The sequence below is a fragment of the Cnephaeus nilssonii genome (assembly GCF_951640355.1).
Source record: "Cnephaeus nilssonii genome assembly, chromosome: 10".
Lineage (NCBI taxonomy): Eukaryota > Metazoa > Chordata > Mammalia > Chiroptera > Vespertilionidae > Cnephaeus > Cnephaeus nilssonii.
The window spans coordinates 59,180,625-59,205,824 of NC_137081.1; the positions used below are offsets into that span (position 1 = coordinate 59,180,625).

A 25,200-nucleotide genomic window follows, 5' to 3' on the forward strand; every position below is an offset into this window, starting at 1 on the left:
CTAGGTGAACTTTTGGTCAAGTTATAAATCTACATGCTAAAATCAGTAATCTGGGCCATGTGATGTTTCAAGTTCTATTCGTGTTATAAAAATCTCTGAAACGTATGCTGGATATCAAATGCCAAATTTTGCTATTTATTTATTATATCACTTGGACATTTACCTCATGCTAGTTTGTTTTACTCAAGTGTGTTCTCTTCATAAACGTATATTTAAAACTAGAGGCCTGGTGCATAAAGGTTGATAGCTTAGAGGCATATCCTGGTCTGCAGGATCGGGCCGAAATCAGCTTTCTGACATTCCCCAAGGGGTCCCAGATTGTGAGAAGGCACAGGCAAGGCCAAGGGATCCCACCAGAGCACGATCGGGGCTGAGAAGAGATGCAGGAGGTTGGCCAGCTGGGGAGGGACCACGGGAGGGCTCCAGGACATGTTCGGTCCACCTCGCTCAGTCCTGATCGGCCGGACCCCAGCAGCAAGCTAACCTACCAGTCAGAGCGTCTGTCCCCTGGTGGACAGTGCACGTCATAGCGACTGGTCGACTGGTCGACTGTCTGCCCCCTGGTGGTCAGTGCATGTCATAGCGAGCAGTTGAGCAGCCTTAGCATATTCATTAGCATATTATGCTTTGATTGGTTGAACAGATGACTGGACAACCAGACACTTAGCATATTAGGCTTTTATTATATAGGATAAGTTACTATTAAATCAGTCAACTTGTAAATATTCATTGAAAACTTCCAGTCTTCACACAATGGAAGTCCATGAATAAATTAATAACATATCAAATTTCAGTCTTATATTAGTCAAAAGACACAATTTCTCTAAGTTACAAAATTTACTACTTCCCTCTACCTTTATTCTCAGACTTCTACTAGAAGCTATTACAATGTAAAATGATAGATGAATCTTTAAAAAATGCATTTCTTCAATAATTAAGTGTAATTTAAACAATGACAGTCTTTTGTCTTTCATTTCTATTCTCCCTCTGTCACTTTATAAATAATTTCTATTGTGTTTAAACCTGGAATAGTTTGCATAAAGGGACATTCTTTCCTTTTCCTCCAACTAATAATTATACATACAATACTTAGAATAAAGTGCATAATTGAAAAACCATAATAAAGATAAATCCTTCATTAATTCTTTCCAAAAATCTCACCTTATATTATCAGTTATATATCACCAAAGAATAAATTGTTGCCACTTATAATACTGTCTTTTTTCCCAGAAAGTTTTAAAAGAAATTTACATAGAAAATAAATACTTATCATATCTCAGGCACTATTAGCTTCTCTCTCTACATTATTTGTAATCTTCAATATTATCCTGATATGAAAATATTCTTACATCCATTTTTAAAATAAAGAATATGTTATTCAAATAGGTTAAGTATCTTGACCTTTCTTGGGAGCAGATCTAGAAAGCTGTAGAAAAAAAAGGTGTCAGTATTATTCTAGTTTCTGGGGTTGTTGTTGCTGTTTTTATTTTGCCACAATATATCTGTATTTTTGTTAGGAAACCAATTTTAAGGAACCTATCAGTTTAACTGTCATGGTAGAAATCTGATAGTGACCAAGTATCAATCTTGATAATCAATATTACATCAGGAATAGCCCCCAGAAATCTATATATATAAAAGCCTAAGTGACTACCCGACCGTCCGACCGGCCGGTAGCTATAATGTGCACTGACCACCAGGGGGAAGACGCTCAACGCAATAGCTGCTGTGCTGCGGTGTCTTGGCAGCTGTGGTTCTCGTGTGATACCCAGAACCAGAAAGCAGGGAGCCCGATTCCAGGGTGTGTCACCCAAGAACTGCCCTCTCGCAATCTGGGACCCCCTCGGGGGATGTCGGAGAGCCAGTTTTTTGCCGATCCCTGCAGGCCAGGCTGAGGGACCCCACCAGTGCACGAATGCATGTACCTATTTATATATGAAGATAACAATATTAGTTTTAAAAGTTTAGATCATGGATTTGTTCAGTTATTTCTACCAATAGAGAAAACACTGGAACAAAATTTAAATTCAAAAGTATAAGAAATTTACTACCAATTCCACTACTAAATAGCTTGTGAAAATTACCTAAAGCTCTCTGAACCTTGGTTTTCTCTTTTACAAAGTAGAGATAACAACAACTTCCTTTATAATGTTATTGAGAATTTGAGATAAGTGAAGAGTACAGAACAAAGCTTAGTATTTAGGCAATGCTCAGAAAATTACGACTACTGTGCTTATCTAACTTCTGTAGTGATCACTTGCAATTCCTGTTCTTCCTGTAAATTCTGACATATTAGTCATTTGTCCCATATGAGAAATACAGAAAATTAAATTTAAAAATCACTAGATATCAAATAGCAACTCTCTTTTTTAAATGATTAAATATCCAAAATATTTTAAAATATAGAAAAAATGCATTACTTATATTTGCAACATTTAGAGTTTCTCAATATTTTCCACCTGTTATCTCTGATAACATTATAGCAGGAGAGACTGACTGTAGACTCAGTGTATTGCAAAGGCCTGCAGCAAGCTGAGTAACTAAATCCATTATCATACTTTGGTAATTATCCCAAGAATATTTTCCAACACTTTAACCTTTGTTTGTTCTGCTGTTTCTTTTACACTTTTATTAGATATAGGTACACAAACATCAGACATTTCCACTTTAAAAACATCATAGTTTTTATACATGGTTTCACTTCAAAATACTCATCTGCAATCAACCTCTGGATAATGACATGAAAGCATTAAAAGTTGGATAACAGGAAAAGGTCTGTGATGGTCACTCTGTAGTTTAAACAATATGCTAACATAACATGCAATTGAGAGACTACTTCATTTTACGAGTTATCCCAAAAATGGTGCTAAAAAATACAAATTCCGATTGAGAAGATTTAACGTATAACTGTTTTCTAAGAACATGTATGTATCATAGTGTTCTTCCTTCTAGAATGTGTTATTTTCTATTTCTTACTCTAACACAAATTATTTTAAAATAATTCACACTTGGATCCATAATTGAAAATGTCACTAGAATCAAAATTAATGCAGAAAAATAGTATTATTCAAAGGGTACGATATGATGCATCACTTAACTGGCACTGCAACTGTTTGCATGTTTTAACCAGATTCCAGATCTGAACAAATGTGATGAAAATCAACACGAGCTCATCTCTGTGGAAACTGGCAAAGCAACAGATGTTGCTTCTGGAAATAGCTGGGACTTTTGAATCCTTAGATGAAAAACATTTTTTTTTTTTTTGGCGGGGGGTGGGGATTTATTCTGTGAACTGATTCATGGATAAAACCTCTATATATTATTGTTTCATCTAATTCATTCCAGTGTCAATATGTCAGTCTAAGAGGACAGAAGCAATGTAGGCTAATGCCTTTATTTTCTACTTTTCCCTTTCCTGATTCTGCCTTTCCACCATGCTATTACGTCCATCTATTGAACTGAGTCGAATGTTCATTCAAATACGAAGCCTGAATGCTTTTTAAGTGAACATGGCAAAGTGAGTTGTTATTTGAAAAGTCCTTAATTCATCTTTCAGAATTCTTCTAACTCAGTATATCCTGGTCAGGGGTGGTACATATGTCGCCTACATGAGGTGAGTAGGTGATTGTTAAATACACTATAACCAGGCCAAGGGGGATGTCTGACTGCTGAGACACAGAAACTATCAAACAACTAATAGCTTCTGCACAGTGGAGGCCTTATCGTAACCTTACTATAGAAGGTGGAGAGTGAGAGAGAGATTGGGAGTGGGAGAAGAGGGAGCCTAGGGTGGAGGTGGGGGGAGAGAGAGGATTGTCCTATAATGGTAGCTGTGTTTCACTATGTACGCTGTAAACAAAAGGAGAAAAAAGCAAGTCCTCAATTAAGTCATGTAATAATAATAATAGTTAATATCCCTTTAGGGCTTACTACGTGCAAGTGTCTTTCTAAGCACTTTTTGGATATTATCTTGAATCCTCAGAACAACTATGTATTAAGGGCTGATTTCATTCGTTTCACATGGACATTGTGACGATTAAATGAATATATATAAATTGCATGCACAATAAGTATTGGCCATCTTTTCCCAGAAGAGTCCTTAATTACAGGCTATGTTACTATTCTACAAATTTCATTAATACATGCACTCATACCCACAAACAAAACTGCAAAATTCAGCCAAATAATATTTTGTTTTTATTCCTTAAATCTATCATTTTTGCTTATTTTTCTTCAACAGGGCAATTGATGAATAGCTTAGCATGCACAGTATGAGTTATATTACAAAGTAATTTTCTAGACTGCTCTAGGTATTGCTCTGACAATTACTGAACAAGGTCTGTAGCTGTTTCTTCCCTAAAGTACTTTCAAAATTTCACCCATCCCCCAAGATATAATAACCGTAATGTTTACTTGGCATTCTCTGCACGATCTCTACTTTCTTGCACTGAAAAGAACCCAAATTTAAAGGATAAACTTTTTGAGGAAGCAAATGATACTTAAAAGAAATCTTGTTAAATAAAACATAAAGACACTGTGTACACCACTGGTCAATAACACTAACATTGTGACATCAGGCTCCTCAGGGATATAGGTTGCAAAGCTGCTAAGAATATATAATTGCTTCCAGAAACTTTACTTTTCAAATAGATGAAATCTCTTTTAAGCTCAATGTATTCTGTTCAGATAGACTTTTAGAGAAGTTTCTGGCACAGAGTCAATCCAGTATTATCCTCTATTATTCACAAGCAGTTGTTCTTACCATGTGTTCTCATGTATCAGTTTGCTGTTATTGCTCAAGCTAGGTCAAAGAATTCTAAAAATAAATAAAAAAAATAAAAACAAGAAGGAAAACCCGATTATGTTTGTTAGAAAATCAAGTGTCAATAAGAAGTTTAGTAACAAATATTTCAAATGGAATAGTTTAGGTTTCTAAGTTCTCAGACGAACAAAAGAAAGGAAAGCTGATTTTTAACCATGACCACTAGAACACGTTAGCTCCCAAAAAGGAATATAAGTGCAGGTGCTATAAGGGTCAAAGGCAGGTAGAAAATCCAACAGGGAATTTATGGTCATACTGCTAAAAATATGTTTGAAAGACATGGACTTTGAATATAAACTTGAGATTGTTGCTGTTTTAACAATGACATTATGACATTAAGATGTCTTTAGTAAGACCTTGGGCATATTATTTCAGTTATCTGAACCTTGACTGAGATAAAATATGGATAGTAATAAGGGATAATAACATGTAATTTATAGGTTTATTACAGTTATAAATGATATATTCTATTTAATGAGTATACTATATTACCTGGTATAGCTACCAATAATTGGTAGCTATTATCAATCATTATTATTATTGAGGTTCCAACTAACTAAAAGGTCATCTTAGATATATGTCAATTCTTTAGTGATCACTTCATTTTTTAGAATCCACTTAAACAGATGAAGTAAGTTTCACCTTGTTAAGTTCTATTAATTTGATATACTAGACCATGTTGTCTATACTTATTTGGAGTATGAAAAAGGCCTATTATTACACACATTATGAACTGAATCAAGTCTAGCATTGTCGATCTGCCCTGCCCTGCACAAATGTGGCTAACTTTATAGTAGCAGCTACATCTCACAAAATAAATTAACTTCCGCTGCACTCCCTCTGGCTCTCACTCTCACTTCATATAGAAGTATGACAGAGCTTTCCCAGAACACTTTCAACTGATTGCCTTCATTCCCCTAACCCCGTGGTCGGCAAACTGCGGCTCACGAGCCACATGCGGCTCTTTGGCCCATTGAGTGTGGCTCTTCCACAAAATACCACGGCCTGGGCAAGTCTATTTTGAAGAAGTGGCGTTAGAAGAAGTTTAAGTTTAAAAAATTTGGCTCTCAAAAGAAATTTCAATCGTTGTACTGTTGATATTTGGCTCTGTTGACTAATGAGTTTGCCGACCACTGCCTTAACCTAACAATGGAAATATCCAATTCTTAGCACTTGGTTTTCTCTTTACCTTCATAGTATCTACTATAACATGCCTCCTTGCATTGCCAATTATAGAAACACTAGAGGCCCAGTGCACAAAATTCATGCATTGGTACGGATTCTAGCAGCTGCCAGCAACCAGCGGGGGCCTCCCTCTCTTCCCCTGGCTGGCCCCGCCCCCTGGTCAAACTCCCAGATGAACTCCAGGTCAAGGGGACAACTGGCATACTACGCTTTTATTATATAGGATTAGCAACCTAAATTTATTCATGTTATTGTTTACTCTTGTAAAGTTATGACTTTTAGCTTCCAAAACATCTTAATGTCATAACGTCATAGACACAATGCAACCTAATCACTGTTGGGGAATACCCCATATTATAAGACTGACATTAGAAAATATATTTTTCTAAGGAAAAATGTAATAAAATTCTAGCGTAAAAGAAAACAGAGCATCTTTCAGATGACAGTGGAATTTATTTTTGTAGATGATTCCTAGTCATAGAGAAGAAAACCGTTTGAAATACTGTCAGAAGCAACAACACATATGTAAACTTTTAAAAAAATGTTACATGTAAATTACAATAATTAAATGTTTAGATTAATCCTGTTTTTAAAAGATACTCCTAAAACTTTGCTTTAAAATATAAATTCATAACTATTTTGTGTGGTGTGATGGTGGAAATAAGTTGAAATCCTACTCTCCCCTACTGTGATGGCATAAGAAGGTATGGCTAAGTAACTTTCAAACTATGTAATATTGAAACAAAATAAATAAATAAATTGAAACAAGAAACAAACAATAACCCCCAAAATTACTATTATGTCTTCCTAGTTCCTTTAAAACCTAGTTCTAAGTTATCATTACATTTTATCTCTTCAAAAACCTTAGCAATAATAATCGTAACACATGGTAAACAACAGCAGCCAGGTACTAAGTGTTTTGAACTATGTATGTTTTTGTATCATTCTCTCCACCACTCTAAGAAGTATGTACTATTCTTTTGCTCATATGACAGATAACAATACTGACATATCAGGAGGGGAAATATCTTGTCCAATGATATATGACAAGAAATGGTTGTAGTCAAGAAATACACTCAAGCCCTCCAATTCCAGAGCCAGCTTTTTTGACCTCTATTCTATTCTGCTTCTATTTCCTGTACAACTTTCCCATTAGTAACTATTGTTTTCCATGCACATTTCTTGGTCCATGCTGTTTCAATGGCTTAAAATATCCTCTTCCATCTCTCCACCCATTGACATAATAATTCATATTCAAAGCTCAGATCACATGCTCTTAATTCTATGGTTTAATTTTAAGTTATTGACTTTTAAATACATCACTGTCATGCACATATGTGCACATGCACAGGCACACACCCCCACATTCCTCACTATCTAGGTTCTGTACATATCTCAATGACATACGCAATTAAATTCAATCAGTATTAGTAGTTAAGATTTATTAATTTATGAAACATCTTTGTTCTGACAGGCACTCTCCTGGGTGCTAAATTATAAGGTGCCATGGCAATGGAGGGGGAAAAAAAAAGAATAAATCCTTTCAACCTCCATGTTCAAACCTAGTCTTGAAAATGAGTAATAGTTAGCCACACAGTCCATATCCACAATGTGAGAAAAACACATTCTGAGGTGGGGAAAGACATTTACACACATTTCATTGTACAACGTTCCTATTTGTTCATTCATTCAGTTAAAGCAGTGGTCGGCAAACTCATTAGTCAACAGAGCCAAATATCAACAGCACAATGATTGAAATTTCTTTTGAGAGCCGAAAACCGACTTCTGTGCCTGGGCCACGAAGTTTTCATTGCACTGTACGTGCGTGCCCGCACGTGGTATTTTGTGGAAGAGCCACACTCAAGGGGCCAAAGAGCCGCATGTGGCTCGCGAGCCGCGGTTTGCTGACCACTGAGTTAAAGAATCATATTGTATTAAGAACAAGCTCTTAAGGGAGCTCTTATCCACCTTGGCATCTCTAGTATCCAACATTGTACCATGTATCAGATACTCAATGAAGTCTTGGGGAGAGACAGTAGGAGGATTGGAAGAAGAGGAAGAATAGAAAGGTTAAAATTGCCTGTGCAGGAGACGTTAACTTCTACACACTTTAACAATCTATTTACCACCAGGAGTGATTGTCATTGGCAAGGAATATAATTATTAATGAAGTAGATATGTGTAATATGTCCATCTTAAATATTTTCTATTAGAGGCCCAGTGCATGAATTCGTGCACCAGTGGGGTCCCTCAGCCTGGCCTGCAGGATTGGGCTGAAACAGGCTTTCCAACATCCCCCGAGAGGGTGCAGGCCAGCACCGAGGGACCCCACTGGTGCATGACTGGAGCAGGGGAGGGACCGCAGGAGGGCTCCAGGGCATGTCTGCCCCATCTTGCTCAGTCCCGATCGGCCAGACCCTAGCAGCAAGCTAACCTACCAGTTGGGGTGTTTGCCCCTTGGTGGTCAGTGCACATCACATCACAGTGAGCAATTGAGCGGCCTTAGCATATCATTAGCATATTATGCTTTGATTGGTTCAACCACTGACTGGATGACTTAACACTTAGCATATTAAGTTTTTATTATATAGGATGCTTTCAAGGAGATGATCAGTTCTACCCATGAACTCCAACATTGGCTTTGAAACATATATACTAAAAGTTTATTTTGATCAGTAAGTAGGGGGGAAATTCTCAAAATAAATGATATATAATCACTCTATAAAATATGAATAACTTTTGCATAAAGAAGCAAGACACATTTGCTGGTAAGTTGCATTCAAAGATAACCAGTTAGTTTATAATTTCACTTTTGTAAAATTATACACCAATAAATGTATTGTCTACATACATTTACTGGAGAGGTTACATTTATCTGCATTTAACTATTAAATCACATGATAACTAAATTAATTGCATATTATGATATACTTGCATACTTGATCTCTAGTTAAACCTATTTTTGGAGAAATTTCTATCCCTCATGAAGCTATAACAGATCACTTTATGAAATAGGCTTACTTTTTAAAAACAAACATACTTTTTATTGATTTCAGACAGGAAGGGAGAGGGAGAGAGATATAGGAACACCAATGATGAGAGGGAATCATTGATTGGCTGCCTCCTGCATGCCCCACACTGGGGATGGAGCCCACAACCCAGGCATGTGCCCTTGACTGGAATTGAACTCAGGACCATTTAGTCTGCAGGCCAACACTCTCTCTGCTGAAACAAACCAGCTAGGACAGGCTTACTTTTTATATAGGCTGCTACATCTTTTTAAATCACTAACTAAAGCTCTTTCATTAACATCTTCTTTGCAGATATTCACATACATTTTTTTTTGCTTGCAGGCTTAGAATGGAGCCTGAATAAATATTTGCAATTCAGCAGTTGTTCTGGTTCTATGCTTTTCAGGGAACGGTCAGAGCATTTTGCTTCTAATTTTGCTGTTATGTTTGTTTTTTTTTGAGCCTAAATGAAAAATAAAGTCCATATAAATTTATGAGAACTATTACTGAGTGTTTTTTATCTTAGATGTGGAAATGCGACATCACAGCAATACTCACAAATACATGATATTTTAGTGCATCTATTTTAAAAGAAAAATGAATGATTGGTTAGTGCATGTAAGTCTTATGAAAGAATTTTATTTTCTGCTATCATAAACAAGTATTTAAAAGTCAAACTATTAAGTGTTTCCCAAATTACATAATTTCTCATCTTCTTAGATAGTTTTTTAATTAAAAATATCTCAAAAAAGGCAAAGATATAAAAATGCTGAGGAAAATATCATATGAAATGCAAACAGTAACTTCCTTAAATTTGACATTTGCAGAAAGCAAATAATCAAACTCTGTAGGTTTATGTTAAAATATAGCTCAACTCCTAAGGCAGCCTAGGTATTCTCCCAGGTTTTAAATGACAAATGATCTGTCAACATGCATTCTGTTAATGTAGAGAACCAAGGTCTAAGGGTAAAATTCTCAGCTGGTCTGGTGACTTTCTGGGGAAATTTTATCACATATATCTTTGCAGGATGTCATATAAGTTACTAGCAGAATTGTTTATTTCATATAGATGATACTAAGATATACAACATATAAAACTGCTTAATATCCAAAGGCTTATTAATATTGCAAAAGTAATGCAGCCAAGTTCTAATCAAGGAAGTTAGGGGGGAAAAAGAGGAGAGGCAGGTGAGTTCATCCACTTAGAATATTGTAAATCAAACTTCCCGGCCAGATGCCCACTTAGGAATTATAAGATAGAATTAATAACTGGTATAGAACAGACCTATTTGGTGGCCACAGGTATCAATTTTGTGTTGTTCATAATTAGATACTACAGTTTATATAGTCTACCAATTTTAACAGACTTTTCAAAAAACAAATGCAAATAAGTACGGGAAAATAGCTTAGTATATGCAGGTATTTTGTTTCAAGTAATATCTTACTCTGCCTGATAAACATTCCAGAAGTTAACAAATTAATATTTCATTTGATTGACCTAAAAATACAAATACTGAATTGTGCTTGATTAAATCTTCTTTCATATATATATATATATATATATATATATATATATATATATACACACACACACACACACACACACACACACGTGGCCCAGTGCACAAAATTCGTGCATATTAAGAGGGAATTAATTAGAGGAAATATTTTAATATTGCTATTTGCCCTTTCTCTATAATAGAAGTATCAGAGATGAAAAAAATTCATAAAATGTATATGAAAATCTCCCTCCTGTCAGAGTCTGGGGTATGCTGCAGGACCTAGCGTCAAGTCCCCGCCCACCACCCGCACACACTTTGAAAACACAGGAGACCCAGACCCGGCCAGCCCCATCCCCATTGGGTGAGACCCAGACCTCCCCAGCCCCACCCATCAAGCCCCTTCGGGCAGGGAGCTCAGCCTCAGGTCCCCCAGCCTGGCACCAGGTGGGGGGCGCAGTCTCAGGTCCCCCATAAAGCCCCACTGGGCGGGGCATGTGGCCTGAGGTCCCTCGCCCAGGCCAGGCACCATGCAGCCTTAGGTCCCTGCTGTTGGGTCGTGACATTAAGTCGTCCTGGCTAATTTGCATATTCCTCTAATATATATATTCCAGACAGGGAAGGAGCAGGAGAGATAGATAAAAACATCAATGATGAGAATCATTTATTCTGCTGCCTTCTGCACTTCTGCATGCCCCCTACTGGGGATCTAGCCCACAACCCAGGCATGTGCCCTGACCTGAATCAAACCATAACGTCCTGGTTCCTGGGTTGATGCTCAATCACTGAGCACAATGTCCAGGCATCTCTTTCATATATACTGACATAAAATTATCCAAAATTATTCTGAGACTGTTTCATTCACTAATTCATGTCTTTATTTAACCAAATTTCTACAGAAAGAAATGACAGAAATTTTCATTTGGGGGATGAGTCAAGAATAATAGAACTATTTTAAGTGAAATAAAAAGAAAAAATATTTGAGGTAATGATTTTCTTAAAAATGGGAATGAAAGCTAATTGGCAGGCTAGTTGAGAAGTAAGTTTTATTTCAGATATATAATTATAAAGTAATTTAGATAATCCATAACAGTACTATCACCCAATATCTACTGCACATATATTCTAGAATTTATGCTACAATATTTAAATGAATTATTTTGTTTTCAAATTTCCTGTGGAATAGTTACTATCTTCTTTTTTTACATGATAGACTTGTATCTAAAAAATGGGCAAAAGATCTGAACAGACATTTTATCAAAGAAGATATACAAATTGCAATTGCTCATAGAGAAAGTTGCTTGACATTATATGGCATCAAGGAATTGAGAATGAAAATGCTGAAAACAACAAATGCTGGTGAGGATGTGGAACAACAGGAATTCTCATTCATTGTTGGTGGAAATACAAAATGGTACAGCCACTTTAGAAGACAGTTTGGTGGTTTCTTATAAAACTAAACATGCTATTACCATCTAATCCAGCAATTAGGCACTTTAGAATTTGCCCAAATTTGTTGAAAATTTAATGTCCACACAAAATCTAACACAAATGTTTATAGCAACTTGCTGCATAATTTCCAAAACTGGAAGCAACCAAAATGTCCTTCAATGGGTCAATGGATAAACAACCTGTTATATATCAATACAAATGGATATTATTCAATGATAAAAAGAAATGAGCTATCAAGCCAGGAAGTAACCTTATCTGCTTCTTCCATCAGGTAATACATCATTTTCTTAACCTTTCTATGACATCAGTTCTTTAAGTACATATAATATCTAATAAATGGTAGAAAAAGTAGAGCTTATGATAAATACTATTATACAAGATTTAAGCCTATGCTAGTTAAGAGCATATGCTAGGATCTTAATGAAGAAATGTTCCTATTATCATAAAAGAAAGGGAAAAGTACATTTACTATTTTTCAAGAGAAACAGAAGGTAAACATTCAAAACTTCAATCTGCCAGAGGCAGATTTAACACGATACTTATAAAACTTAAGCTTCAAGGACTTTCACTAGCAGGCATCTTTTCCATTTTCATAACTTTGATTTCATAATGTTGTATTCCTTTTTCCCCTTAAAGAGAACGTTCTAAATGATGGAAGCATTCATCCCTGCCTAGATTTGCTCCTGCAGAATGGAATAACATAATCAAAACCAGGTTCACAACCTAGACTGCAGGCACAGTTAAAAAGATTTGCCATGACTTTGAGAGATTATTTTATAATTCATCGGTTCTTGATATTGATTAACTTTGGAAGGAGATTATATATTCTGTCTACCTTTTACAGACATTTCCCATTTCACCTCCAGTCCACAGCTCATTCATAGAAATTGGCCACTGGACACTATTTCTTAACCTGATCTAATGTGCCCCATCCCCACCCCCCAAAGCTAGTTCACAGCACCTGGCAATTACCTTGACCTTCCTCACATTTCCATTCTTCTCTTTCCTGAAGGACTAGATAAATGTTGTAGACAAGGAGTCTTTGGTACTCTACATTGAGGGAAAATTGTACTTATCACCTGAAAAAAATGTGTCACTCCACTCAGTGGGTGGTAAGTGATGTGTTTTATCATAGGCTTGACACTGTCTGATAGTGTTTTGCAGAAATCACCTTGACTGCTCAGGGCAAGACTAAAGCAGGTACAGCAGTTGGTAATGAATGAGAAGTTGTGGTAAAAGACAACCACCAAGCAAGTGTCTGTGAAGATGCATCGAAAAGATAATTATTTAAAAGGCAAATTTAACAGGACTTGACAACTGATTGGATTTAGAAGGTGAGAAAGACTGGAAACCAACCATTTCTTATTGTTAGAATGATGAAAATGGCCATGCCATGAAATTTTACTTGTACTTCTTGTAAGAAAGGGAAGATTAAAATAGTAAATTAAATCATAACATTTTGTTTTCTTAACTTTAGAATTAAAATTGTCAGACAGTTTTGTACCCTTGAGCCTGCCAATTTATAGTCCTAGCAGCCAGTAGCATGAAAGAAATAACCATCTTCATCTAATCATTAAACAAAGAACAATACTTCATGCTAAACTGTCTCTTCATTCTAAGCTCAAAGGAAATGTTATGACCGAAATGTCACCTCAAATTCCATTTCTATATCTGGCATTAATTATAGCTTCTTTGTTTTACTCCTGGTCAGACAGAACACTGGCTGGGTCTCAGCCAACTAATCAAATTAAAGAAATGCATGATGTGCATCTTAACACAATTGTTTCTCCAAGGCTCCTTTCTGAACACATAGGATCAATAATCTTCAAGTGATCTGATGAGGTTAAAATATAGTTTTAATGGAAGCCATTAACTTTCCTATAATTAATAGGAATCTGTTGGAATGCAGTCATAATTCACTATTCTTTTCCAGAAATATCTGAGCAAAATAGGCAAAGAAAATGTACTTTATAGCCTGGCCAGTGTGGCTCAGTGGTTGAGTGTTGCCCCATGAACCAGAAGGTCATGGTCAGGGCACATGTCCATGTTACAGACTCGATCCCCAGTAGGGGCCATGCAGGAGGCAGCTGATCATTGATTCTCTCTCATCATAGATGTTTCTATCTCTCTCTCTCTCCCTTCCTCTTTGAAATCAATAAAGATGTTTTTGAAAGTAATAAGAAAAAGAAAATGTATGTTATTAAGGACTTTGATGAGACAAAGAATTATGCTTATTGTAAGATGAATAACCATATGGCCTGAGCAGTGCAATTGAAGAAACTCAGAATAGTTTGAATTAGAGAGGACTCAGGAAATATCATCTAAAATACCACCTGTATCAAAGAGGGAAACTGAGGTACAGATGAGTAACCTCCAGTACATGTGCCAGCATTAACTATTTTAACCTATGACACAATTTTGTTTATAAATGATGTCAACACCAGAAAAGTGAAATGGGAACATGGGCTCACTGACCACATAATTTGAATACAATCTAAATCCCACCTTTAAAAATGAAGAGTTGTGATCTTGTCTAAGTTACCTAGATTAATTTAATTCTCAGTATAATTTTTGTTACATTCTTAATAACCCTTTATTTTAATTAATAGCGCAGGTTGTCTCTTTCCCTACTGCCATTTAAAAACAGTATCTGTATTTCAGTCCTCAGCTTATTCTGAGGTCTTACCAGCTACATTGACCTCTACTTAACTAGGGTAAGGAGACAAGTAACAGAACTACGAGGGGGAATGAAAACATACCATTGCACAGTTATTTTTAAGTTTATTAATGTAGACCTAAATATTATATAAAATCCATTATATATGCCAGCATACCTAGCCTAGAGCATTTTTTGCTGTAATGAAATGGTTATGTAAATTCTACTTTCCCACTGACTTTTGTTTGAAGAACTTAAACAAAATATTTTACCCCTAAATCTACCTAGTAATTTAGAGCAAAAGTTCTTGCTTTTGAAAGGATATAAGGTTTCACATATCTGAAAGAATGAACAAGAAGAGAGAACAACGAGAGATTTTCCACTTCTGTCCGAGGAAGAACTGTCCAAGGGTGCAGCTTGTCACGCCTCCGCCTAACCTTGTGCTTCCCGTTAGAACAGAATAGTCTTTCGCCTGAGCTAAGATCCTACGTGAACTGCTGTTCTCCTTGCCATCTCCATGATGACATCTCTCAGCCCTGACTGAAATTCATGGGTATAAATAGTTGGGCCAAACAGGTTTCATCTCTAGTCTAGTGGACTCATGAGTCTAGCAAAGAATATATTTTTAAATACAACATTTCATTGAAGTTTGATAAATTTTATTCCAGGGTCTTTTGGGACACCATGGTCATTAGAAGTCCAGGAAAGTGAAGCTTTCCAAGACAGGTAAAGAAAGAGTAAGCTGGGAGGAAAACTGTCCCAGGCCAAGAGATCGGCATACCAGAGGGGAAGCCAGAAAGCACCTCAATTATGTCTTAAAGAAAACCAGTTATGGACAAAGAAAGAATAGAAGGGATGAGACACCAAAAAAGAAGGAAGGGATGAGACACCAAAAACATAAACAGTGACCTGGTCACGGGAAACCATGAAACCATAGTAAGCAGATTGAACTTTAAGGGAAATACATAAGCATTGAAGGATTTTAAATGTATCATATATCTGGTAAGTGATCACTTTTGGATTTATTTCCTCTTAAACTTTTTGCTTTTATAGCCTCTGAACATGGTCACCTTCACATGTGCTTTACAAGATCCCTTTTCTGCAGACCTTATTGTTAAGTAGTTGCTTTGGCCTGCATGCCCTGGACGGTTAACTAGAAATGTGTTTGTTACATAAGCTGTCATCTAGTTACACAATCCTTCTTACGGCTCTTGCAACATCCTTTTCTTGTGGCTGCATTTGGCTTCTTGGTTTCCATACATGACAATTTATACTTATGGTCTATTTCATATGATTTAAAAATACACACTCTTTTCCCATTTGGTAAACGCATTTACATTTTTCTCAGGAGAAAGAGTATCATTGCAAGAAAGAGCTGTATCTTAAGCTTTTTTTTTTTTACACCTCATTTTCATAACTATGAGCCATGTCATGACCCAAGCCAAAAATTTACTCAGTGCCTTTGATGCTATGATTATCCCATGTATTTCTCATGATATGACTTGACACAATTACCCATTGCCTTGGTCACACCTGCAGTAATACAGCTTTTGCAAGTTTGTGACTGTGGTCTATAGGAATCTTCATCTGTTCTGCTTTATCTCATTGCCTTTGGGATTTCTAGATGGCTTTGCTTAAATTGATTTAAATTGGCCCAGTTTGTTCCATCTGAAATTTTTCTCTATTATTGGATATTAATTATAATGTTTCTACTTTATTTATTTTTTTAAATTAACTTTTCAATGATAGTTGATGTACAATATCACATTAGTTTTAGTTGAACAACAGAGAGATTTGACATTTACATAACTTATAAAGTGATCACTCTTATATACCTAGTACCCACCTGACACCATACATAGTTATTACAATATTATTGATTATATTCCTTATGCTGTACTTTTTATCTCAATGACTATTTTGTGACTACCAATTTGTACTCCTTAATCCCTTCACCTTTTTCACCCATCCCCACAAATCCCCTCCCATCTGGCAACCAATCAAAATAGTCTCTGTGTCTATGTGTCTGTTTCTGTTCTGCTTGTTAATTTATTTTGTATTTTAGATTCCACATATACATAAAATAATATGGAATTTGTCTTTCTCTGTCTGAATTATTTCACTCAGTACAATACTCTTTTTAGGTCCATTATCATTATTGCAGATGGCAAGATTTCATTATATTTTTTAAAATTTATCTTTATTGTTGAAAGTATTACAGATGTCATCTTTTTTTCCCCATTGACCATCTCCACCGTGTACCTGCCCCCTCCCCAGGCCTTCACTGCACTATTGTATGTGTCTTTGGGTTATGCATATATATGCATGTAAGTCCTTTGGTTAATATCTTAAGCTTGTTATAGATTACTCACTGGTTTTGTTTCAGTGGTAGACCCTCAATGAACACTTGCATTTTAAATTACTTTGCAAGGACTAAAATTTGATGCAGTGTGACTTTGAAATTTTATGCACTCAAACATTTGATGGAAAGAAGGGCTGATGGTTAATATTTAAGGAGACTGACCTGAGTATTTTGATAAAAATATTAGTAAAATAGTATTACAGTAATATAATATCAAGTGTGGAATAATTTAAAGCCAAATAGATTTTTCTCAAATTTACATCCCTTTAAAAACCAAAGTGAATAAGCCAAGTACTGCACACCAATATCTTTTACTTCAAGAAGGTGGTAGCTCTTTTAATAATCCACTCATGCAATTCAACAGTTATATGATGAGTGCATCATTTATGCTAAACATTAAAGATAATGACAGCAGAGAAAAATAAATGACATAAACATGACAAAACCCTCTTATTCCACAGAGATCGTAGCCTTATACAGAAGACAAAATTATAAATAAATACATCACAAAAAGCAACATGAATAAAACAAAAAGGTATGTATAAATATTGACACAACAGGAAATCTAATCAATACTGGACATTGTGGATGAGAGGAGAAACACTATTCAATAGGAAGCAATGGATGAATTTGTCTTGTAATACGCATGTAATTTATATGATTGGAAGGGCAATATAAGACAATGAATGGATCTACTCAAGAGCTAATGAAGGCAGTGAGATTCCAGACAGGAGATTACATGTAAGGATGTAGGCATTAATTAATTGATCAATGAGGTTACCACATTACATGCTTGAAAAATATTTGTTGACTGAGGGGAAAAAAAAGAATGAATAAATAAAACCATGTGTTATTGTTGGACTTTGGTCATTGACAAGATACGGGAAGAGAGAATATGGGAAGTTTCTATGGAACTCACTCCTTTAATTTATCCTGACGTTTTTTCCACTTCTATGTTCTAATTCTGTATCAACATTAACTGTTCCTTATGGTATCATTGTCTTTTTATTTTTCAATTATTATTTATATTATTACATTAATGTATAGAAGTATATGGCTAAAAGTCAACTCTGTTGCATGTGTATGATTTATACACCATACTTTTTACTGCTTGGCCAATATTGTTTTTCAACATGAATTATTAGAAACATCTGTTAAAGATGAATATAATGGTATTATGTACTTCATTAAAATAACATCTTTCATATTAGAAAATAAATTAAATCTTTAATATTTTGACAAAATATCCATTCTAAAGCTACAAGAGTGCCATCTTTGGTGTGGTTCTGCTATCAGATGCAGATTCTCTTTTTCTTTTTTGAAAGGTTTTGGTGCTGGTTACTGTAAGCTTTCTTTACTTTTAAAAATTTATCTTATTTTATTTACTTTATTTTTCCATCACCATTTATCCCCTCTATGCCCTGTTTCATCTCTACCCATCACCCCCCAGCCATCACCACACTGTTGCCCAAGTCCATGAGTTCTCTCTTGGTTTGCTTTCTTTAAATGAGAAAGCCATTCTTAAGAAGGTGAAAATATAATTAATAAAAATTTTTATATTCCTCTGCAGAAAATGATTTATAGATAACTAAATTTAGAAAAGGTACTGGTAAAATATTTTTTAACAAAATCCCCAACTTCTAAAGCTTTGCAGTAGATTATTTTTGAATAATCAACTGCCTACTAATCTACCCACAAAAATAATGTATTTCAAGGAAATATACATTGTCAATGTTTTTGACTCCTGTGTTCAGGCTATGACTTCTCAATACATTTTCACACACACACACACACACACACACACACACACACACATGATCTTAGGCTTTTTGAAGAATTGGCTCATTCCAGATATTAGGTAATAAAGCACAAAATGAGACTCTTACATCTTGTGCTGAAAAACTGTCATAGTCTAGTGGGTTTGTGTAAAAAGGACACAGGAACCAGGCTGATCTGATTAGTACTGATGAAAGATGAGGAATTTCAGTATGAAAAAGTAAAACAACACCCTGACCTGTGTGGTTTAGTGGGTTGGGCATTGTCCCATGCACCAAAAGGTTGTCAATTCAATTCCCAGTCAGGGCATATGCCCAGATTATTGGCTCAATCCCCAGGAAGGGGTATGCAAGAGGCAACACATTCATGTTTCACTCTCACATCAATGTTTCTCTCCTTCTCCCTTCTTCTTTCTCTAAAAAAAAAAAATCTATAAAAAATCTTCAGCAAAAGAATAAGTACAATTAATAGAAACACTATGTATTAAAAATCATGAGCTCAAAATGACACTTAAAAATGTATTTCCCAAGAGAGATATAGATTAGATATAGATATATAGATAGATATAGATATAGATATAGATATAGATATAGACATAGACACAGGCATAGATATAGATATAGGTAGATAGATATAGATATAGATATAGATATAGATATAGATATAGATATAGATATAGATATAGATATAGATATAGATATAAAGAGAGATAAAGTGTTCAAACAAAATAAAAGAGAAAAATAAAATCTCTCTGTATATTTTTAAATCCTCACCTGAGGATATGTTTTTATTAATTTTTAGAGAGAGAGGAAGGGAGAGAAACATTGATGTGAGAGAGAAACATTGATAGTTGCCTCCCTTATGTGCCTCTAGCAGGGATTGAGTCAGCAACCTAGATATGTGTCCTGACCAGGAATCAAACCCACAACCTTTTGGTGTATAGGCTGATGCTCCAACCAACTAAAATACCCAGTCAGAGCAAAATATGTGGTATTCACTGGAGGTAGCTAGAGTATTAACCTTTTATTATAAAAATTGGTAGTTAAAGGGAGAACATTAAATTTCAGGGTGTTGCAGACTGAATTTTGTACTCTCAAATTTTATATATCAAACTAGAGGCACAGTGCACGAAAATTCGTACACTGGGTAGGGGCGGTCCCTGAGCCCGGCCTGCCCCCTCCCTCTCACAGTCTGGGAGCACTCAGGGGATGTCAATGGGGAGCGGGCCTAAGCTGCAGTCTGGCCTCCATCTGTGGGAAGCGACCAGATGATCATGGGAAGGCAGCACCCCCATCACCCCCTTGCTGCTGCTGCCTCTGGCCTCCCTCTGAGGAGGCGACTGGGCCAATCAGGGGAAGGTGATGCCCCCGTCATGCCTCTGCTGCTGCCACTGCTGGCCACCACGGCTGCCTGAGCCTCGGCTAGGCCCTCGCAGCAGCAGCCGCCATCCGTGGTTTGCCTGAGGCTCGGCTGCGAGGGCAGAGGCTCAGGCAGCCACTGAGGCTTTGTCCAGAAGGACGTCCGGAAGATGTCTGGTCTAATTAACATATTACCCTTTTATTAGTATAGATACATAAAATCCAGTAACTTAGAATGTGACTGTATTTGAAGACAGGGCTTTTAAATAGAGAATCAACATAAAATAAGCTCATAAGCATAGGACTCAAAGCCAATATGACTGCTATTCTTATAAGAGACAGAGAAACCAGGAATTCATGAGCATTTAAGGCCACACTGACAAGATTGCCATTTGCACACCAACAAAAGAGACCTTAGGAGAAGCCAAACCTGCTACATTTGGTCTTGAACTTCTAGACTTCAGAACTTTTAAAGGGTGTTTTTAAACCATCCAGTGGGTAGTAATTTGTTGTAGGAGTCCTAGGTAACTAATACACAGGGTAACTAAATAACATTAAAGGTAAATTATTTTTACACTGTGATTCCAGATAATAAATTGTAAAAGAAACAATAAAATTAGAAAATTACTACCATTTTGCAATTCCAAATGAGATATATGATTCAGGCAATAGTTATCATTGGGTACTAAAATCATACAGATAATTGTTAATGGAAAAATGCACAATGTAAGAACCAGAAGGATTTTTTATTAAATTTATTGGTGTGACATTGGTTAATAAGACAATATAGGTTTTGGGGGGAAATGGAGGACATCTGTAATACTCTCAACCATAAAATTACTTTTAAAATATTTTTTTTAAAAAAAGAGATTATAAAAGAAGCGTCATCTTTTGTCACCATATATTTGGCCTCATTTTCCTTTGATTACCCTATTTTACTCCTCTTGGTTCTGGTAACCACCATACTATTATCTGTATCTATGAGTTTCCATTTTATATCCCACATATAAGTGAAATCATATGGTTCTTAGCTTTTTCTGACTGATTCATTTCACTTAGTGCAATATTCTCAAGGTCCATCAATGTTGTTGCAAATGACAGTATTTCATCTTTTCTTATGGCTGAATAGCATCCCACATTATATATGTACCATATCTTCTTTATCCAGTCCTCTATTGAAGGACACATTAGATGTCTCCACAGTCTTGGCCACCGTGAATAATGCTGCACTGAACATAGGGGGCTTATATCTTTACAAATAAATGTTTTCAAAATTTTCAGGTAGATACTCAGCAGAGGGACTGCTGGATCACATATAAACTCTATTCTTAATTTTCTGAGGAAGCGCCATACTGTTTTCCATAGAGATTGTAGCAGTTGACATTCCCGTGAGGGATTTCGGAGATAGAGGAAGGATATGTTGTTCCCCCATAACTTAGAGGAACCCAAAGTTATACATGGTATCATAAAAGCACATTCTATTTCTTATCTTAGTATGTTCCAACTGCCATAAGGAAAACCACAGACTTAGGTGCTTAAACAACAGAAATTTATTTTCTCTCAATTCTGGAGGCTGGAAGTCCTAGATTAGCCAATTCAGTTCCTGAAGAGCACTTTCTTCCTGGCTTTCGGACAGGCCTCTCTTGCCTTTCCTTTGAGGGCCATCAATCCTATTAGTCTAGGGCCCCACCCTTATGACCTCATTTAACCTTAATTATCTCCTAAAAGCCCTATCTCCAAATAATCATATTAAGCTTTTGGACTTCAACATATGAATTTAGGAGGAGGGTTATAATTCAGTCCATAGCATATGACAATGAAATACTTGTTCTAACCTCCCACCCTCCACCAAGGGGGGGTACAAACATCCCAAATGATCAAGTCTGGTTCAATATTTTAATAGAAATTCTGCACAGGGATTTCTGTTAGAACATGAGAGGGGAACAATTATATAAAAATGATTATCTCACTTTCTGACATGAAATAAGGAAATTTCTTAGTTAATAAGTATGATTTGTTTGTCCAAGATTTTACCTTTCTAAATAACCTTGTTGCCCTAACCAGTTTGGCTCAGTGGATAGAGTGTTGGCCTGCGGACTGAAGGGTCCCAGGTTTGATTCTGGTCAAGGGCATGTACCTTGGTTGCAGGCACATCCCCAGTAGGGGGTGTGAAGGAGGCAGCTGAATTGATGTTTCTCTCTCATCGATGTTTCTAACTCTTCTATCTCTCTCCCTTCCTCTCTGTAAAAAATCAATAAAATATATTTTTTTAAAAAACAGCCTACCTTGGGTTGTCCTTGTAAATCCATACATTTAAATAATCTTGTTACCCACATTTTGAATCTCAATTGTATCAATGTAAAATTTATACGTGATATGGGCTGTATATAATGTATAGAAACAAGTGGACTGTAAAACAAAGGTTAAAATAAGAGGAAAGTATAAAATTAAAGGGGAAAAGGTCTAGCAATTAAAAAGCACTTTCCAACAATGAAATCTATTAGAGCAGGGGTAAGTTCTCTCAAGGGAAGTATAGAAGTATTATGGACACAGTCATTCCAAATAGACGTGATAAAAATAATAAAAAATGGCCTTAAGAAAAGAGTCCCTCATGAGAAAGATAGGGGTAGGAGGTTGATTAGATAATCTAATAGAGCGCTCCTTTAAATTCCATGATTCTAATGTTCTATGAGATTTTCCGACAGTTTGATCACCCAGTGGAGAGACGTTAATTTAATTTTTATGACGTATCTAATAGGTGAACAGCAGTCATCATGAAAGCTTGGCCAGGCTTGATCTCTAGGGCTCGTATTTCTGGCACAGCACTAACTGCAGCTCACACAGAAGCCTCAATGAAACCAATAATTACTAAGTAATCCCTGTGCACCATTTCCACCAGACATCTACGGCTCACATCAGCACTGTTAGTACAGAATCATTCACATTTAAATCAGAAGTGTTTATCCAACACTGTGATGAGATAAAGTGATGTGAGACTGCTTATCATGATTACGGTTGCAGATCGCAGGTGTTATTAGAATGAAATAGGAATATGAAATTAATGGGAAGAAAACCGAACATAGGCTCTTATGATCAAGGGGAAGAAAAGATTGCATGTTGAATGTAATGCCTACACTAAATGCTTGTGGTACTTTCTTGTTTCCTCACATCCATCGCTTTTTCAACTGAGGACTGCTATGAATATGACATCAGACAAATGCCTCAGGTACACTGGATTTGCCAGAGAACAAAAGCAAAGTCAAACCAAAAACAAACTATGTTTTGTTTTTTTTAAATCACTGGTAACCCTACTGTAGTGTAACATTTTTTTAATGTAAGAATTTTTTAAAACTTTAAGTTCCAACTATCAGCATTCCCTTTCACACAGTATTATGTATCACAATTTTTACTCGCTGTAGCTACTTTTCTAAGAAAATGTTTTGTTTGATTATGTTAATTAATTCTTTACATTAAAAGTATTCAGAATTTCTCATAAAGAATTTTTTCAATTATTTACAATTATTTCAATTATAAATAATATTGAGAATCTACCACATGCCAAGCAAAGGAACACCCTCATGAAATGTATATTTTATGGAAAGATTAAAAAATAAACAACTAATTGAATAACATCATTTTTGGCAGTGATAAACTCTCTGAAGAACAATAAAGCAGTGTTATAGGGCATGTATTCACATAGTGGGTGTCAAGAAACACCTCCATGATGGGCAAATGTGTAAATAAAGTGAGCAAAGGACACTGAAAATATCTGTCAGAATAAGGTTTCAGAAATAGGACAGTAAATGCAAAGGCCCTGAGGTGACTGCAAACATGGTAAGTAGTAGCAACCACAGGGCATGAGGCAATGAACATTAAGAATTGAGTCAGGGATTTCTGCTCCCATGGGCCTTGTATCTGAAAGAAGGAGATACAGGGTATAAGGAAGACAAGAAGGGGATCTCTCCTTAGTCAAAATGTTTGAGCTCTTCATGCATAAGCTGATGCATCAGTGCACATGAGGTCAATGCTGGGGTGACTCAGACACTTTCCATCTACCAGCATTTGATTCTCTCTGGTGAATGTATGCATGTGTAATAAACTTATAAACAAATTACAAAGAAGGATACTGTTGAAAGCTGATTTTACAATAAATATGAATGTCTAATGTAGTGTTTGTTTTTTAAAAAAGAGGTAAAATAAAGGACTGAATAAAATATAGTAAATGTTGTTTGCTATTAGCAAGTATTAATATAGCTTTTGGGCCCCAGCCAGTTTGGCTCAGTGGATAGAGCATCAGCCTGGGGACTGAAGGGTTCCGGGGTCAATTCCGGTCAAGATTACCACAGTTGCAGGCTCCGGGCCCGGGCCCTGGTCAGGGCGCATGCAGGAGGCAACCAATCCATGTGTTTCTCTCATGTTGATGTTTCTCTCTCTCTTTCCCTTCATCTTCCACTCTCTCTAAAAAAATCAATGGAAAAATATACATATATTTTTGGGACAGAATTAACTGTCAAGAATTTTTAAACCCCTGTGTTTTCTCTACAGCAGAGTTAATAAGCATGTATGTTCACCTTTTTAGGACTGAGTTAAATTCAAAACATATATTGAAGGAGCTGAGAAGCAAAAAAAAAAACACAGAAAAATATTTACATAGAAATATGGCTTAGAGGGAATACTTATATTGAATAGAAGTCAAACAAATTAGGCAATTCATACTTCCATATCTGCCTAACTCAGGGGCAGCAGCAACTATTCCTGCACATCCTACAAGCCATAAATAGCCAAGCTTTGCTTCTGTGTAAGTCACGGTGCCTGCTTTAACTGTCTTACCTATTTATGGCTGTGATCTTTTCCAGGACTGCTCTCTGGCTCTAAAAGTGTTTTGTTAAGTTAACCATCTCACAATAAAGCCTTTTGTTACCTTTTTCTTAGGATATAAGAAAGATCTTAAGATGTTCCTTGGTGGCCAACTTTCACAATAATGCACATAATATATCACTGATTATTAATTTTTCCCTGAGCATCTCTACTGAGATAATTATAAAAGAAAAGGATTGAAAGGGGGGCAGAAGTAATTTT

The 25,200-nt window shown here is 36.0% G+C and overlaps 1 protein-coding gene across 1 annotated transcript in view; it reads right to left on the reverse strand.

The window, feature by feature from the left end:
• KCNJ3 (potassium inwardly rectifying channel subfamily J member 3) overlaps window positions 1–25,200 on the reverse strand; it is a 141,955-nt gene that overhangs the window by 1,292 nt on the left and 115,463 nt on the right. The window lies entirely within an intron of this gene.